We start from the raw sequence: 16674 nt of genomic DNA on the forward strand, positions 1-16674 counted from the left end.
CCACTGGGCCAAATCACATCAAATTTGGCCACAGAACTAAACACTACCCAATGTGTGACCACCACAAAATAAAAACCCATACAAAAAACCCAAAAATTAATAAAACAACACTATGCATGCTCACTGCATTAATTCCACCGCCTAGATCAGTGATGGCCAACCTATGACACGCGTGTCAGCAGTGACACGCATAGCCATTTTTGCTGACACGCTCCCGCATGCAGATTGATTGGATGACTAATGTCTTTTGTGGCCAAATTTGGTGTGATTTGGTCCAGTGGTTTTGTTGTTTTCTCCTTGGGAATTATGCACATTACATTTATGTGTGTGTGTGTGTGTGTGTGTGTGTATATATATATATATATATAAAATCACTAGCTGTGCCCGGCCACACGTTGCTGTGGCGAAGTCTGGTGTTCTGGGAAATAAAGTATTGAGGAATTGGTGGTAGTTAAGGTCAAGGGTAAAGGTTTTCCCCAGACATTAAGTCCAGTCGTGTCTGACTCTGGGGGTTGGTGCTCATCTCCATTTCTAAGCCGAAGAGCCGGCGTTGTCCGTAGACTCCTCCGAGGTCATGTGGGATGACTACATGGAGCGGCGTTACCTTCCCGCCGGAGCAGTACCTATTGATGCACTCACATTTGCATGTTTTCGAACTTCTGGGTTGGCAGAAGCTGGAGCTAACAGTGGGGGCTCTCTCCGCTCCCCCAATTCAAACCTGTGGCCTTTCGGTCCAGAAGTTCAGCAGCTCAGCGCTTTAACACACTGCGCCATCAGGGGATATTATTTCCTAAAAGTTGTGAATATACAATATTTCTGATTGGTTTTTTTTGTTTGTTGGAGGCAAGTATGAATGCTGCAATTAGGCAAAATGATTAGGATGTAATGGCCTTGCAGCTTTAAAGCCTGGCTGTTTCCTCCCTGAGTGAATTTTTTGTTGGGAGGTGTGAGCTGGCCCCGATTGTTTCCTGTGTGGAAATTTTAATGTTTTAAATTCATTGTGATATTTTAGTGGTAAATTTGTAAATACAGTACAGTAGAGTCTCACTTATCCAACATAAACAGGCCGGAAGAACGTTGGATAAGTGAATATGTTGGATAATGAGGAATTAAGGATAACCCTATTAAACATCAAATTAAGTTATGATTTTACAAATTAAGGACCAAAACATCATGTTAGACAACAAATTTGTCAGAAAAAGTAATTCAGTACGCAGTAATGCTTTATAGTAATTACTGTTTTTATGAATTTAGCACCAAAATATGATATATTGAAAGCATTGACTATAAAAATGCGTTGGATAATCCAGAACGTTGGATAAGCGAGTGCTGGATAAGTGAGACTCTACTGTAAATACTACATAGCATTACTGCGCATGGAACTACTTTTTCTGTCAAATTTGTTGTATAATATGATGTTTTGGTGCTTAATTTGTATAACGATTACCTAATTTGATGTTTAATTGGCTTTTCCTGAATCCCTTCTTATTATCCAACATATTCACTTATCCTGCCGGCCTGTTTACGTTGGATAAGTGAGACTCTACTGTATATTTCTAATCTTATATTATCTGCTCAGAACTGGATTATATGAGGCTCTTTCTTCACAGCTGTATAAAATGCACACTGAAGTGGATTATATGGTAGTGTGGAGTCAAGATAATCCAGTGCAAAGCAGATAATATAAGATTATAAATGGGTTATACAGCTGTGTGGAAGGGCCTTGAGTCTACACTGCCATATAATCCAGTGCAAATTAGATAATCTGTGGAAGAAGCCTAAGTGAGGCCTAAGTCTGCCTGTCCCCTAACTGAAACCTGGCTGTCCCTTGGTTGCTAGGCAACCAAGTGGGCAGAGATTAGCCCTCTAAACTGGCAGCAATTGGATAAAAACAATTATTGCTCTCCCTCTAATTAGGACTTTATTTTTCTTTTCTTTTTGTTGTATCAACCTTGAGGCGTGGATGATGGGTTGTGTTGTCAAATTTTGAGGTTGGGGGGCCTGTACTTTTGAATTGCCGTGATGCCATCACTCTTTTATATGTATAGATTCTATTATTATTGTAGTATATTATTATATTATTACTATTATATTATTATTATATTACTATTCATGACTACATTGAAACTAGAATAGAGAGAAATCTGCGTGGAAACTGCAAGAGGTACCATAGATCGTTGTACATGGAAATAATTGTAGTAAATAGTTATTGATTTATTAAATACAGTTATATATTACAATTATATATTTTTGTTATTTAAACTATATATATTGTGAAATGATGGTTCTTTTCTCGAAGTGACACACCACCCAAGTCTTGCTAGGTTTTTTGGTGAATTTTGACACACCAAATGCAAAAGGTTGCCCATCATTGGCCTAGATACATTTCTGGGATTTGTAGTTTGCACTCTTTGGCAGAGAAGGCCCTGGACCTTGTAGAACTACAACTCCCAAGGTCGCTTAGCATGGAGCCACAGTCAAACGGGCATTAAGCTTCAATAATTGTAACAACAACAACAATTCTTTATTGATTAGTCACTTTTGACCACATCAAAACATGTAAAACATACACTACGTACACACTTACGCATACATACAATAAAACCATGTAAAGATACAAAAGATCCTGACCTGCGGCCTAATAACCTGCCTCTAGACAAATACAGAGTAAAAAAGTTAAAATTAGTAATTTCCTAAGGTAAGGTTTGAATGAGGACAGGGGTAAGTAAAACAAGTGTCTTGTCCATAGTAAATTTTAAGTTTGGATTTTGTTAATGGCAATAATGTATCAGCTCTCAGCTTCCATCTTCTCATTTTTGCTACTATTACATTTATTTTACTCTATTATTATTATTATTATTATTATTATTATTATTATTATTAATAATAATAATAATACATTTGTTATTTCACTCTGATATTATTATTATTACACTAGCTTTGCCCGGCCATGCGTTGCTGTGGCTTATGGGAATCCTTTGTTGGCCAGGTGGAATAGCAGTGAATAGGCTTGCAGTCTCAAAGCCTGGCCGTTTTCTGGAGTAGCTGGAGCTTTTTGTTGTATGAACGTAGAGGCATGGGTGACGGGTTGTGCTGCCAAGTTTAGTGTTTCTGGGATGTGTAGTTTTGCTGTTTTGTCCTAGGCCGAAATTTCATTACCCTTTTATATATATATATATATATATATATATATATATATATATATATATATATATATATATATATATAAATTCTACTCTATTTATTATTACATGTTGGACAATCTTATCTTAAATTTGAGCTGATAAAGGAGCTCAGTGGCACAGTGGGTTAAAGCCTTGTGACTTGAAGGTTGGGTTGTTGACCTGAAGGCTGCCAGGTTTGAATCCAACCTGGGGAGAGCGCGGATGAGCTCCCTCTATCAGCTCCAGCTCCATGCGGGGACATGAGAGAAGCCTCCCACAAGGATGGTAAAAACATCAAAACCATCCGGGCGTCCCCTGGGCAACGTCCTTGCAGATGGCCAATTCTCTCACACCAGTAGCGACTTCGTGCAAGTTGCTCCTGACACGAAAACAATTTTTTGTGAGCTTGATGTAAATATTCAAAAACATTTAACCTACTGATGCCTCAATTAATGTAATTATATTGGTATCTGTTTTTATTTCTGAAATGTACCATCCTTGGCTTATACTGGAGTCAATATTTTCCCAGTTATTTATTTATTTGTGTTAAAATTAGGTGCCTCGTCTTACATTCGGGTCGTCTTATACTCGAGTATAAATGGTATATGGCTGTGTAGATCCAGCCACTGTAACTCCCCTTGAACCTGATCATCCATGGATGAGATGGAGGCAAGACCAAAGTGCTATGATCATGCAATGTGAAAGGGAGCGATGATGAGCGAGGACGGCATGTGTATCAAAAATATGTCCTAAGGAATGAGGTCAGTGGTTCAGGGCACACCTAGGTCAGGCTTCCCATCCCAATCGCCTGGAGCGGCAACCTCTCTCACAGTGCCATCGTAAGCACCACACCTGCGGGACTCGCTTCCTCCTTCCAGGAAGTGACTCAGAATTGCTGCACCCTTCGGGTATCCCTTGGAGATTTCCAAATAAATAAATCAATGCACTGCGGAAGCATCCACAAGGGATCTTCCAAGGAGAGGCATGCAAACCATGGTGTCAAGGTGAAGGGGAATGCTGGAGGTTGGTGCTCATCTCCATTTCTAAGCCAAAGAGCCGGCGTTGTCCGTAGACACCTCCAAAGTCATGTGGCCAGCATGACTGGATGGAGCGCTGTTACCTTCCCACCGGAGCGGTACCTATTGATCTACTCACATTCGGATGTTTTCGGACTGCTAGGTTGGCAGAAGCTAGGGCTAACATCGGGCGCTCACTCTTCTTCCCGGATTCGAACCTGCGACCATTCGGTCGGCAAGTTCAGCACGTCAGAGCTTTAACACACTGTGCCACCAGGAATAATCATAAATAAATAAATTTATAATAATATTCATAATAATAAATAATAATAAATATTTATATCCTGCTTTTCTCCCTAAACGGGACATCTATATATAATATATATAAAAGAGTGATGGCATCACGGCAGCGGACAAAACAACAAAAGTAAACACCCCACAACCTCGAAAATTGACAGCACAACCCCTCACCCATGCCTCTAGGTTGATACAACAAAAAGAAAAGAAAAATAAAGTCCTAATTAGAGGGAGAGGAATAATTGTTTTTATCCAATTGCTGCCAGTTAGAAGGCTAAGCTCCGCCCACTTGGTCTCCTAGCAACCCACTCAGCCCAGTGTTAATAAAATAATGATAAAAAAATAAATACAAATAATACAAAAAAATTATGAAAAACACTAAAATAATTAATACAATAAAATACTATAACAAAATGACTAAAAATAATACAACAAAATAATAAAATATAATAAATAAAAAAGATAAGTGACAGTAAAATTAATTTAAAAAAATACAAATAACGTCAAATAAAAATTCCACAACAAGTTTTAACCGATACCACCACCACTTTGCCACAGCAACGCGTGGCCGGCCACAGCTAGTATATATATAAAAGAGTGATGGCATCACGGCGACCCACAAAACAACAAAACTACAAGTCCCCCAACCTCGAAATTTGACAACACAACCCATCATCCACGCCTCTAGATTGATACAACAAAAAGCAAAGAAAAATAAAGTCCTAATTAGAGGGAGAGAAATAATTGTTTTTATCCAATTGCTGCCACTTAGAAGGCTAAGCTCTGCCCACTTGGTCTCCTAGCAACCTACTCAGCCCAGGGGACAGGCACAGTTAGGCCTCACTTAGGCCTCTTCCACAGATTATCAGATTTTAACTGGATTATATGGCAGTGTAGACTCAAGGCCCTTCCACACAGCTATATAACCCATTTAGAATCTTATATTATCTGCTTTGAACTGGATTATCTTGACTCCACACTGCCATATAATCCACTTCAGTGTGCATACTAAACATAAAGACAACCATACAACAGACATTCAATACCACCACTACCTCAACCATTTCTCACCAACACCACCAGACAACGCCACAGCAACGCGTGGCCAGGCACAGCTAGTCATAAATAAATACATTTATAATAATATTCATAATAATAAATAATAATAAATATTTATATCCCGCTTTTCTCCCTAAATGGGGCATTATATATAAAAGGCAATACAAAACAATATACAGTAGAGTCTCACTTATCCAACATAAACGGGCCGGCAGAACATTGGATAAGCGAATATTTATTTATTTATTTACAGTATTTATATTTACAGTATTTATATTATGTTGGATAATATGGAGAAATTGAGGAGAAGCCTATTAAACATCAAATTAGGTTATGATTTTACAAATTAAGCACCAAAACATCATGTTATACAACAAATTTGACAGAAAAAGTAGTTCAATACACAGTAATGTTTCATAGTAATTACTGTATTTACGAATTTAGCACCAAAATATCAAGATGTATTGAAAACATTGACTACAAAAATGCAAAAAAAAACCTGGATAATCCAGAACGTTGGATAAGCGAGACTCTACTGTACATATGTAAAACAATAATCTATAACAGCAAATTTCCAATAAGAAATAAATAAACATACCGCATATACTCGAGTATAAGCCGACCCGAATATAAGCCGAGGCACCTAATTTTACAACAAAAAAACTGGGAAAACATTGACTCCAGTATAAGCCGAGGGTGGTAAATTTCAGAAATAAAAACAGATACCAATAAAATTACATTAATTGAGGCATTGGTAGGTGAAATGTTTTTGAATATTTACATAAAGCTCTAATTTAAGATAAGACTGTCCAACTCTGATTAAATCATTATCCTCATCTTCTTCAATGTAAATGTGCTTATGTTTCCTTTTAATAATAGAGTAAAATAATACATGTAATAATAATAATAATGAATACAGGAAAATAATACATGTAATAATAAATAAATTAATAAATGCAATAATAATAAGGTCAGAGTGAAATAATAAATGTATTATTAATAATAATAAAAAATAGAGTAAAATAAATGTAATAGTAGCAACAAAATAGAGAAAAATAATAAATGTAATAATGCCAATAATAATAGAGAATAATAATAAATTGAATTAATTATATATATGTGTGTGTGTGTGTGTGTGTTTTTGAGGTTATTATAATGTGTTTTAACAATGTTATTAATGGATTTGTTTATATTGTTTTGTTTTTATGATTGTATTTTGGGCATTAAATTTTGCCAATTTTTGTAAGCCGCCCTGAGTCCCCTCGGGTGAGAAGGGCGGGGTATAAATGTTGTAAATAAATAAATAAAATAAATAAATAATAAATGTATTATTCATAATAATAAAAATAGAGTAAAATAAATGTACCGTACATATTCGAGTATAAGCCAACCCAAATATAAGCCAAGGCACCTAATTATACCACAAAAAACTGTATAATAAATATATAAATAAATAATAAATGTATGATTAATAATAATAAAAATACAGTAAAATAAATGTAATAGTAGCAACAATAATACAGAAAAATAATAAATGTAATAATACCAATAATAATAGGGAAAAATAATAAATGTATCATATATTCTCGAGTATAAGCTGACCCAAATATAATCCAACCAAGAACCTCACCCGAGTATAAACCAAGGGGGGTTTTTTCAGTCTTAAAAAAGGGCTGAAAAACTAGGCTTATACTCGAGTATATACAGTATTTATAAACATTTATCTCATACCATTATTGCAGGCAACTCAACAAGACAGATGCACGACTCAATAAAAGTTAGCCTTCCAGTCATTCAAGCTAAGTGTCTTCAGGAAGGTCTTTAGCTTCTTTTTAATACTGTATTTGTTCTAAGGAGGGTTGCTATGGTTTTCGTAGGCCAGTGGTTCTCAACCTGTGTGTCCCCAGATGTTTTGGCCTAGGATTTCTGGGAGTTGTAAGCCAAAACACCTGGAAATATACAGGCTGAGAACCACTGTCTTAGGCTGGGAGGGTGCAGTCCAATGCAATCGGTTTGTTGGTCAATGCCACCCTATCTCAGGAAAAGTATCAAAGTCAAATATATTAGAGGAAAAGTAAATTATTCACCGAGATATCAATGAGGAAATACCCTAGCAATCCAACCCCACCCTAAGCACACTAAAGGAACCTGTGCTCTTCTCTGCTCTCACTGGAAACTTGGAGCAAAACGATCAAATTCCACTACAACGGTAGTCATGTTGGCTTTGGACTTTTGTAAATCCCCCACCCCACAAAAAAGTGGTGGTTTTTTTTTTCCGACATCTCCTCACAGACATGTCCCACCATGCCTGAAAGAGAAAGGCCAAGCCAACAGACAAGAGGGATTGGAAAGAGAAAGGGAAAGGAGATTAAGAAATTAGGAAACTGTATCCAGGTTGGCCAAAAACTATTGACTATTTTAGGTCACTGGTTGTTGTTGTTATTTTATACTGTGTTGTATTGTTGTTGTTTTATCCTGCTTTATGATGCTTTGATTGAATACTAAAGTGTTCATTTTATGTCGTTGAATTTCCCCATGTCATGTTTGGTACAACAACGTACCAAACATTATATTCATGCTTGAATGTTTTCCAAAGTAACTGATAAGTTCTTCCATAAATTGTGGTCAACACTTTAAAAAGATTCAGTATTGTCCCATGCAAGTAAAAGTCAGTATTGTCCCATGCAAATAAAACAAAACTACAAGGGTTCCCAGATGTTTATAATCCTTGTTTCAGGAGAAGTATCCCTTCTTTGAGTTTAATAATAATAATAATAATAATAATAATAATAATAATAATAATAATAATAAAAACTTTATTTATACCCCGCCACCATCTCCCCGAGGGGACTCGGGGCGGCTTATATGGGGCAGAGGCCCAAACAACATAAGGACAAAATAAACAGCAACATAATACAAATCACAATATAAAAAAGATAAAACAGTAATACAATATGAAACAAGAGTATTATAACAGTTAAAGCCAATCAATTAAAACATCAATACAATCTTCTTTCGAAGATTTCTTCATATGTTCCTAATGTGTTTATTCCCTACATTTCTTGAATTATAATACAGTAGAGCCTCACTTATCCAAGCTAAACAGGCCGTCAGAACCTTGGATAAGCGAATATCTTGGATAATAAGCCTATTAAACATCAAATTAGGTTATGATTTTACAAATTAAGCACCAAAACCTCATCTTATAAAACAAATTTGACAGAAAAAGTAGTTCAATAGGCAGTAATGTTATGTTGTAATTACTGTATTTATGAAATTAGCACCAAAATATCATGATATATTGAAAACATTGACTACAAAAATGCCTTGGATAATCCAGAACCTTGGATAGGTGAGTCTTAGATAAGTGAGACTCTACTGTAATCAGTTTGTAATTATTATTCTATCCTTCTAGTGAGTCTATAGTAACAGGACAACCGTGTATTTAATAATAATAATAATAATAATACTTTATTTTTCTATCCTGCCTCCGTCTCCCCGAAGGACTCGGGATGGCTCACATGGGGACCAAGCTCAACAATATACAATAAAACACAATAATATAAAATGCATAATAATAATAATAATAATAATAATACTTTATTTTTCTATCCCACCTCCATCTCCTTGAAGGGACTCGGGGCAGCTCACACAGGGACCAAGCCCAACAATATACAATAAAATGCAAAAATATAAAATGCATAATAATAATAATAATAATAATAATAATACAGCTGTGTAGAAGGGGCCTCATATAATCCAGTTCTAAGGAGATAATATAAGATACTTTATTTCCCATACCACCATACTTCGCCACAGCAACGCGTGGCCGGGCACTAGTATTATTATAAATTATAATTAATATAATATATTAAATGTAATACAGTAGAGTCTCACTTATCCAAGCTAAACGGGCCAGCAGAAGCTTGGATAAGCGAATATCTTGGATAATAAGGAGGGATTAAGGAAAAGCCTATTAAACATCAAATTAGGTTATGATTTTACAAATTAAGCACCAAAACATCATGTTATACAACAAATTTGACAGAAAAAGTAGTTCAATACGCAGTAATGTTATGTTGTAATTACTGTATTTACGAATTTAGCACCAAAATATCATGATATATTGAAAACATTGACTACAAAAATGGCTTGGATTATCCAGAGGCTTGGATAAGCGAGGCTTGGATTAGTGCAGGGGTCCCCAAACTAAGGCCCGGGGGCCGGATGCGGCCCTCCAAGGTCATTTACCTGGCCCCCGCCCTCAGTTTTATAATATAATATTTTTATATTAGTTTTAATAATGTAATATATTGTATATACATATAATATTGATAATAATATTATAGTATACAATATACTAATAGTAATACCATATAATAATATTAATTATATGTTATATATTACATATTATATAATAGTATAGTGGTATAGTTCAGTATAGTAATATATAATGCTAATATTGTGTTATGCTAATAATATAATATATTGTATGTACATACAGCTGCTCTGAGTCCCCTTTGGGGTGAGAAGGGCAGGATATAAATGCAGTAAATAAATGCAGTAAATAATTAATTTTAGACTTAGGCTCAGTCAAAGTCTGAAATGACTTGAAGGCACACAACAACAACAATACTAATTAACTTGACTATCTCATTGGCCAGTAGCAGGCCCACACTTTCCATTGAAATCCTGATAGGTTTATGTTGGTTAAAATTGTTTTCATTTTTAAATATTGTATTGTTTTTTCATTGTTGTTGTTGTTGCACTACAAATAAGACATGTGCAGTATGCATAGGAATTTGTTCAGGTTTTTTTCAAATGATAATTCGGCCCCTCAACAGTCTGAAGAATTGTGGACCGGCCCTCTGCTTCAAAAGTTTGGGGACCCCTGGATTAGTGAGACTCTACTGTATTACTAATAATATTACCATATAATGATATAGTACAATATAATAATTTAATGCTTATATTGTGCTATACTAATAATATATTGTACGTTCATTTGATTTGTAAGTCCCCTCCGGGGTGAGAAGAGCGGGATATCAATGTAGTAAATAATAAATAAATAAACTTGCCAAGTTTCCAACAGAGCTCACAACCTCTGAGGAGGCCTGACACAGATGCAGGCGAAACGTCAGGAGAGAATGCTTCCGGAGACACGACCAAAACAGGCCGGAAATGTCAAAGCAACCCATGTATCAAAACTCCCTCAAAACACAGCACTGCTTTGACTGGGGTCTTTGAAATAAATAGTCATGATTATGATAATTGTGACAGAAAACGAAAGCATCCTGACAGAAAACGAAAGCAGGCCTTTGAGGCCTACACGGATTCCGTGTGAAACTCAAGCCTGTCACGAATGAGGGCAAATTGGGGGGGTCTTTTTCCTCAGGCCTCGAATAGAAAGGGGGGAAATTGCGGCGGTTGTCGAGGCCTGAAGCCGCTCTCACCTCGTCCTTCGTCGTGAGGAAACCGGAGAAAAACCACGGCGCCCGCCTCACCGCTCCCGGCTCTGGCCTCTCCTCGGGGACACTTCCGGGTTCGCCGCCGCCATCTTGGAAACGAACGCGGACTTCCGGCCCGGAGGGAAACTATGGCGAGACTTCCTGTTTCTCTCCCTCACTCTCTCTCTCTCCCAGGCCGTGACGTCACGCTCAGGGGGCGGGGCCTGTGCCCAAACCCGGAAACGTGAGCTCACTCAGCAGCAAGGACTATGACAGTGTAGACGGATATAATCCGGTTCAGAGCCAGCCATGCGGATTATCTGCTCTGAACTACTTATCTACACTGCCATATAGCCCGGATTACGCCTATTAGCATTTTATAATGTGTTTTATGAATACTGATGTAATTTCTTAACTGATTTATATTGCACTGTATAATGTTTATATATACAGTAGAGTCTCACTTATCCAACATAAACGGGCCGGCAGAACGTTGGATAAGCGAATATGTTGGATAATAAGGAGGCATTAAGGAGAAGTCTATTAAACATCAAATGAGGTTATGATTTTACAAATTAAGCACCAAAATGTCATGTTATATAACAAATTTGACAGAAAAAGTAGTTCAATAGGCAGTAATGCTATGTAGTAATTACTGTATTTACGAATTTAGCACCAAAATATCACGATATATTGAAAACATTGACTACAAAAATGCGTTGGATAATCCAGAACGTTGGATAAGCGAGTGTTGGATAAGTGAGACTCTACTGTATATATGTTTTTTGTAAGCCGCCCTTCTCACCCCTGTTGGGTGAGAAGGGCGGGATATAAATATTGTAATAAATAAATAAATAACTATATTATCCAATCTGCTTTGAACTGGATTGTAGGAGTCTTGGCTGCCATATAGTCCAGGACAAAGCAGAGGGCCACTTCACCCAGCAACAGCCAATCCGCTTCACACCTTCTTTTCATCACAGAGGGCCACTTCACCCAGCAACAGCCAATCCTTCACCTAGCAACAGCCAATCCGCTTCACTCCCTTTCTTTTAATCAGACGGCCACTTCACCTAGCAACAGCCAATCTGCTTCACTCCCTTTCTTTTCATCACAGAGGGCCACTTCACCTAGGAACAGCCAATCCGCTTCACTCCCTTTCCTGGCATCACAGATGGCCACTTCACCTAGAACCATCTGATCCGCTTCTCCCTTTCTTTTCATCACAGAGGGACACTTCACCCAGCAACAGCCGATCTTTTACCTATTATTATTATTATTATTATTATTATTATTATCTTTCACCTATCAACATCCAATCCACTCCCTTTCTTGTCATCACAGAGGGCCACTTCACCCAGCAACAGCCAATCCATTACCTAGCAACATCCAATCCACTTCACTCCCTTTGTTGTCATCACAGAGAGACACTTTACCTAGCAACAGCCAATCCTTCACCTAGTAACATCCAATCCACTCCCTTTGTTGTCATCACAGAGGGCCACTTCACCCAGCAACAGCCAATCCTTCAAATAGAAACATGCAATCCGCTTCACTCCATTTCTTTTCCTCACAGAGGGACACTTCACCCAGCAACGGCCAACCCTTCACCTATCAACAGCCAATCCACTCCCTTTGTTGTCATCACAGAAGGCCAGAGAAAGGATTAGCTCCCGGCCTGTATGCATACAGTGCTGAGATGTAAACACAAGAGGACAGTATAGAGATAGAAAGGATTAGCTCCCGGCCTGTATGCATGTAGTGCTCAGATCCATCCACAAGAGGGTGGTATAGAGATAGAAAGGATTAGCTCCCGGCCTGTATGTACGCAGTGCTGAGATGTAAACACAAGAGGACAGTATAGAGATAGAAAGGATTAGCTCCCGGCCTGTATGCATGCAGTGCTCAGATGCATCCACAAGAGGACAATATAGAGATAGAAAGGATTAGCTCCCGGCCTGTATGCATGCAGTGCTCAGATGCATCCACAAGAGGACAATATAGAGATAGAAAGGATTAGCTCCCGGCCTGTATGCATGCAGTGCTCAGATGCATCCACAAGAGGACAGTATAGAGATAGAAAGGATTAGCTCCCGGCCTGTATGCATGCAGTGCTCAGATGCATCCACAAGAGGACAGTATAGAGATAGAAAGGATTAGCTCCCGGCCTGTATGCATGCAGTGCTCAGATGCATCCACAAGAGGACAATATAGAGATAGAAAGGATTAGCTCCCGGCCTGTATGCATGCAGTGCTCAGATGCATCCACAAGAGGACAATATAGAGATAGAAAGGATTAGCTTCCGCCCTGTATGTATGCAGTGCTCAGATGTAAACACAAGAGGACAATATATAGAAAGAATGAGCTCCCGGCCTGTATGTATGCAGTGCTTAGATGTAAACACAAGAGGACAATATAGAGATAGAAAGGATTAGCTCCTGGCCTGTATGCATGCAGTGCTCAGATGTAAACACAAGAGAGCGATATAGAGATAGAAAGGATTAGCTCCCGCCCTGTATGTATGCAGTGCTCAGATGTAAACACAAGAGGACAATATAGAGATAGAAAGGATTAGTTCCCGGCCTGTATGTGTGTAGTGCTCAGATGTAAACACAAGAGGACAATATAGAGATAGAAAGGATTAGCTCCCGGCCTGTATGTGTGTAGTGCTCAGATGTAAACACAAGAGGACAATATAGAGATAGAAAGGATTAGCTCCTGGCCTGTATGTGTGTAGTGCTCAGATGTAAACACAAGAGGACAATATAGAGATAGAAAGGATTAGCTCCCGACCTGTATGCATGCAGTGCTCAGATGTAAACACAAGAGGGCGGTATAGAGATAGAAAGGATTAGCTCCCGGCCTGTATGCATGCAGTGCTCAGATGTAAACACAAGAGGACAGTATAGAGATAGAAAGGATTAGCTCCCACCCTTTATGCATGCAGTGCTCAGATGTAAACACAAGAGGGCGGTATAGAGATAGAAAGGATTAGCTCCCACCCTTTATGCATGCAGTGCTCAGATGTAAACACAAGAGGACAGTATAGAGATAGAAAGGATTAGCTCCCAGCTTGTATGCATGCAGTGCTCAGATGTAAACACAAGAGGACAGTATAGAGATAGAAAGGATTAGCTCCCACCCTTTATGCATGCAGTGCTCAGATGTAAACACAAGAGGACAGTATAGAGATAGAAAGGATTAGCTCCCGGCCTGTATGCATGCAGTGCTCAGATGTAAACACAAGAGGATAGTATAGAGATAGAAAGGATCAGCTCCCGGCCTGTATGCATGCAGTGCTCAGATGTAAACACAAGAGGGCGGTATAGAGACAGAAAGGATTAGCTCCCGGCCTGTATGCATGCAGTGCTCAGATGTAAACACAAGAGGACAGTATAGAGATAGAAAGGATCAGCTCCCAGCTTGTATGCATGCAGTGCTCAGATGTAAACACAAGAGAGCGATATAGAGATAGAAAGGATTAGCTCCCGGCCTGTATGTATGCAGTGCTCAGATGTAAACACAAGAGGACAATATAGAGATAGAAAGGATTAGCTCCCGGCCTGTATGTGTGTAGTGCTCAGATGTAAACACAAGAGGACAATATATAGAAAGGATTAGCTCCCGGCCTGTATGTGTGTAGTGCTCAGATGTAAACACAAGAGGACAATATAGAGATAGAAAGGATCAGCTCCCGGCCTGTATGTGTGTAGTGCTCAGATGTAAACACAAGAGGACAATATAGAGATAGAAAGGATCAGCTCCCGGCCTGTATGTGTGTAGTGCTCAGATGTAAACACAAGAGGACAGTATAGAGATAGAAAGGATCAGCTCCCAGCTTGTATGCATGCAGTGCTCAGATCCATCCACAAGAGGGCGGTATAGAGATAGAAAGGATTAGCTCCCGGCCTGGCAGAAGTGGGTTGGATTGGATGGCCTTTGGGGGTCTCTTCCACTTATATGATTCTAAGATATGCAAAGCAAAGATATGTTTTACTCTAGGCTTCGGGCTCTTTTTCAGTCTCTTTGCGCTCGTCGCATTGATCCAGACCCTCTTCTTCTGGGAAACCGGCTTCCCTTGAAAGGTAGAACTTCCCAGCCGGCTGTTTTTCCCGAAGCTCTCTCAAACCGAAGCCAAAAATGGATTGGAGGAGTCACATTGAAGGGAGACTTGCCTTGGCGGGGATCAGGGTGAATAAAAATATAATATAATATAATATAATATAATATAATATAATATAATATAATGAATGCATGGAGTCCTTGGGTGTCAATTGGGTGCCGTCCTATTATTGTTGTTGTTCTGTCTACAACCATAGAATCGTCCAGTTGTATTCTTCTTATCTATATATATATAATGTATGTTTGTAGGACTGAGTAAACAACAAAACCAAATAACACCAAATTTGGCCACAAAAGACATAGTCATCCCATCTATGTCTTTTAAACGAAAAAAAACCTAGAAAAATAAAGTCCAAATTAGCTGTCGAGGAAGAGCCGTTTTCAACCCTGGCAGCCAGTCATAAGGGTAAGCCCTGCCCCCTTTAGGCCCCACCCACTTCGTCTCCTAGCAACCCCCTCAGCCACAATGGCGCTGAGGGACATAATTGTTTTTTATCCAATTGCTGACAGTTAGAAGGCTAAGCTCTGCCCACTTGGTCTCCTACTCAGCCCAGGGCACAGGCAGAGTTAGGCCTCAGGCCCCTTCCACACTGCCTATAAAATACAGATTATCTGATTTGAACTGGATTATATGGCAGTGTAGACTTAAGGCCCTTCCACACAGCTATATAACCCAGAATTATATTATGCTATTATATTATTATAATTAAATTATTATATTATACTGTTATATTATTATAATTATTGTATTATGCTATAGTATATCATATTATAATTATATGAAATTATTATATTATGCTATAGTACAATATCATATTATAATTTATATGAAATTATTATATTATGCTATTATATTATTAAAATTATGTTAAATTATTATATTATAAATTATGTTATGCTATATTATTTTATCATATAATTATATTAAATTATTATATTATGCTATTATATTATTATACAGTAGAGTCTCGCTTATCCAACATACACGGGCCGGCAGAATGTTGGATAAGTGAATATGTTGGATAATGAGAGATTAAGGAAAAGCCTATTAAACATCAAATTAGGTTATGAGTTTACAAATTAAGCACCAAAACATCATGTTACACATCAAATTTTACAGAAAAAGTAGTTCAATACGCAGTAACGTTATGTTGTAATTAATGTATTTACGAATTTAGCACCAAAATATCATGATGCATTGAAAACATTGACTACAAAAATGAACTGGATAATCCAGAATGTTGGATAAGTGAGACTCTACTGTATTATCATATTATAATAATATTAATGTATTATATGATGCTATTATATTATATTATTATATTGTTGCAATTATATTAAATTATTATGATGCTATATTATATTATCATATTATAATAATATTAATGTATTATATGATGCTATTATATTATATTATTATATTGTTACAATTATATTAAATTATATTATGCTATATTATATTATAATATTAATTTATTATATGATGCTATTATATTATTATATTGTTGCAATTATATTAAATTATTATATTATGCTATATTATATTATCATATTATAATATTAATTTA

The 16674-nt window shown here is 37.5% G+C and overlaps 1 protein-coding gene across 2 annotated transcripts in view; it reads right to left on the bottom strand.

Annotated features, from left to right (window-relative positions):
• sbno2 (strawberry notch homolog 2) overlaps positions 1-11134 on the bottom strand; it is a 131104-nt gene extending 119970 nt beyond the window's left edge. For both annotated transcript variants that reach the window (XM_062960308.1, XM_062960307.1), the window contains exon 1: positions 10990-11134. The gene's annotated coding sequence lies outside the window, so the exon portion shown is untranslated. The remainder of the gene's footprint in view (positions 1-10989) is intronic.
• Positions 11135-16674: the final 5540 nt, after the last annotated feature.

The sequence above is a fragment of the Anolis carolinensis genome, unplaced genomic scaffold (genome assembly GCF_035594765.1).
Source record: "Anolis carolinensis isolate JA03-04 unplaced genomic scaffold, rAnoCar3.1.pri scaffold_7, whole genome shotgun sequence".
NCBI classification, from domain to species: domain Eukaryota; kingdom Metazoa; phylum Chordata; class Lepidosauria; order Squamata; family Dactyloidae; genus Anolis; species Anolis carolinensis.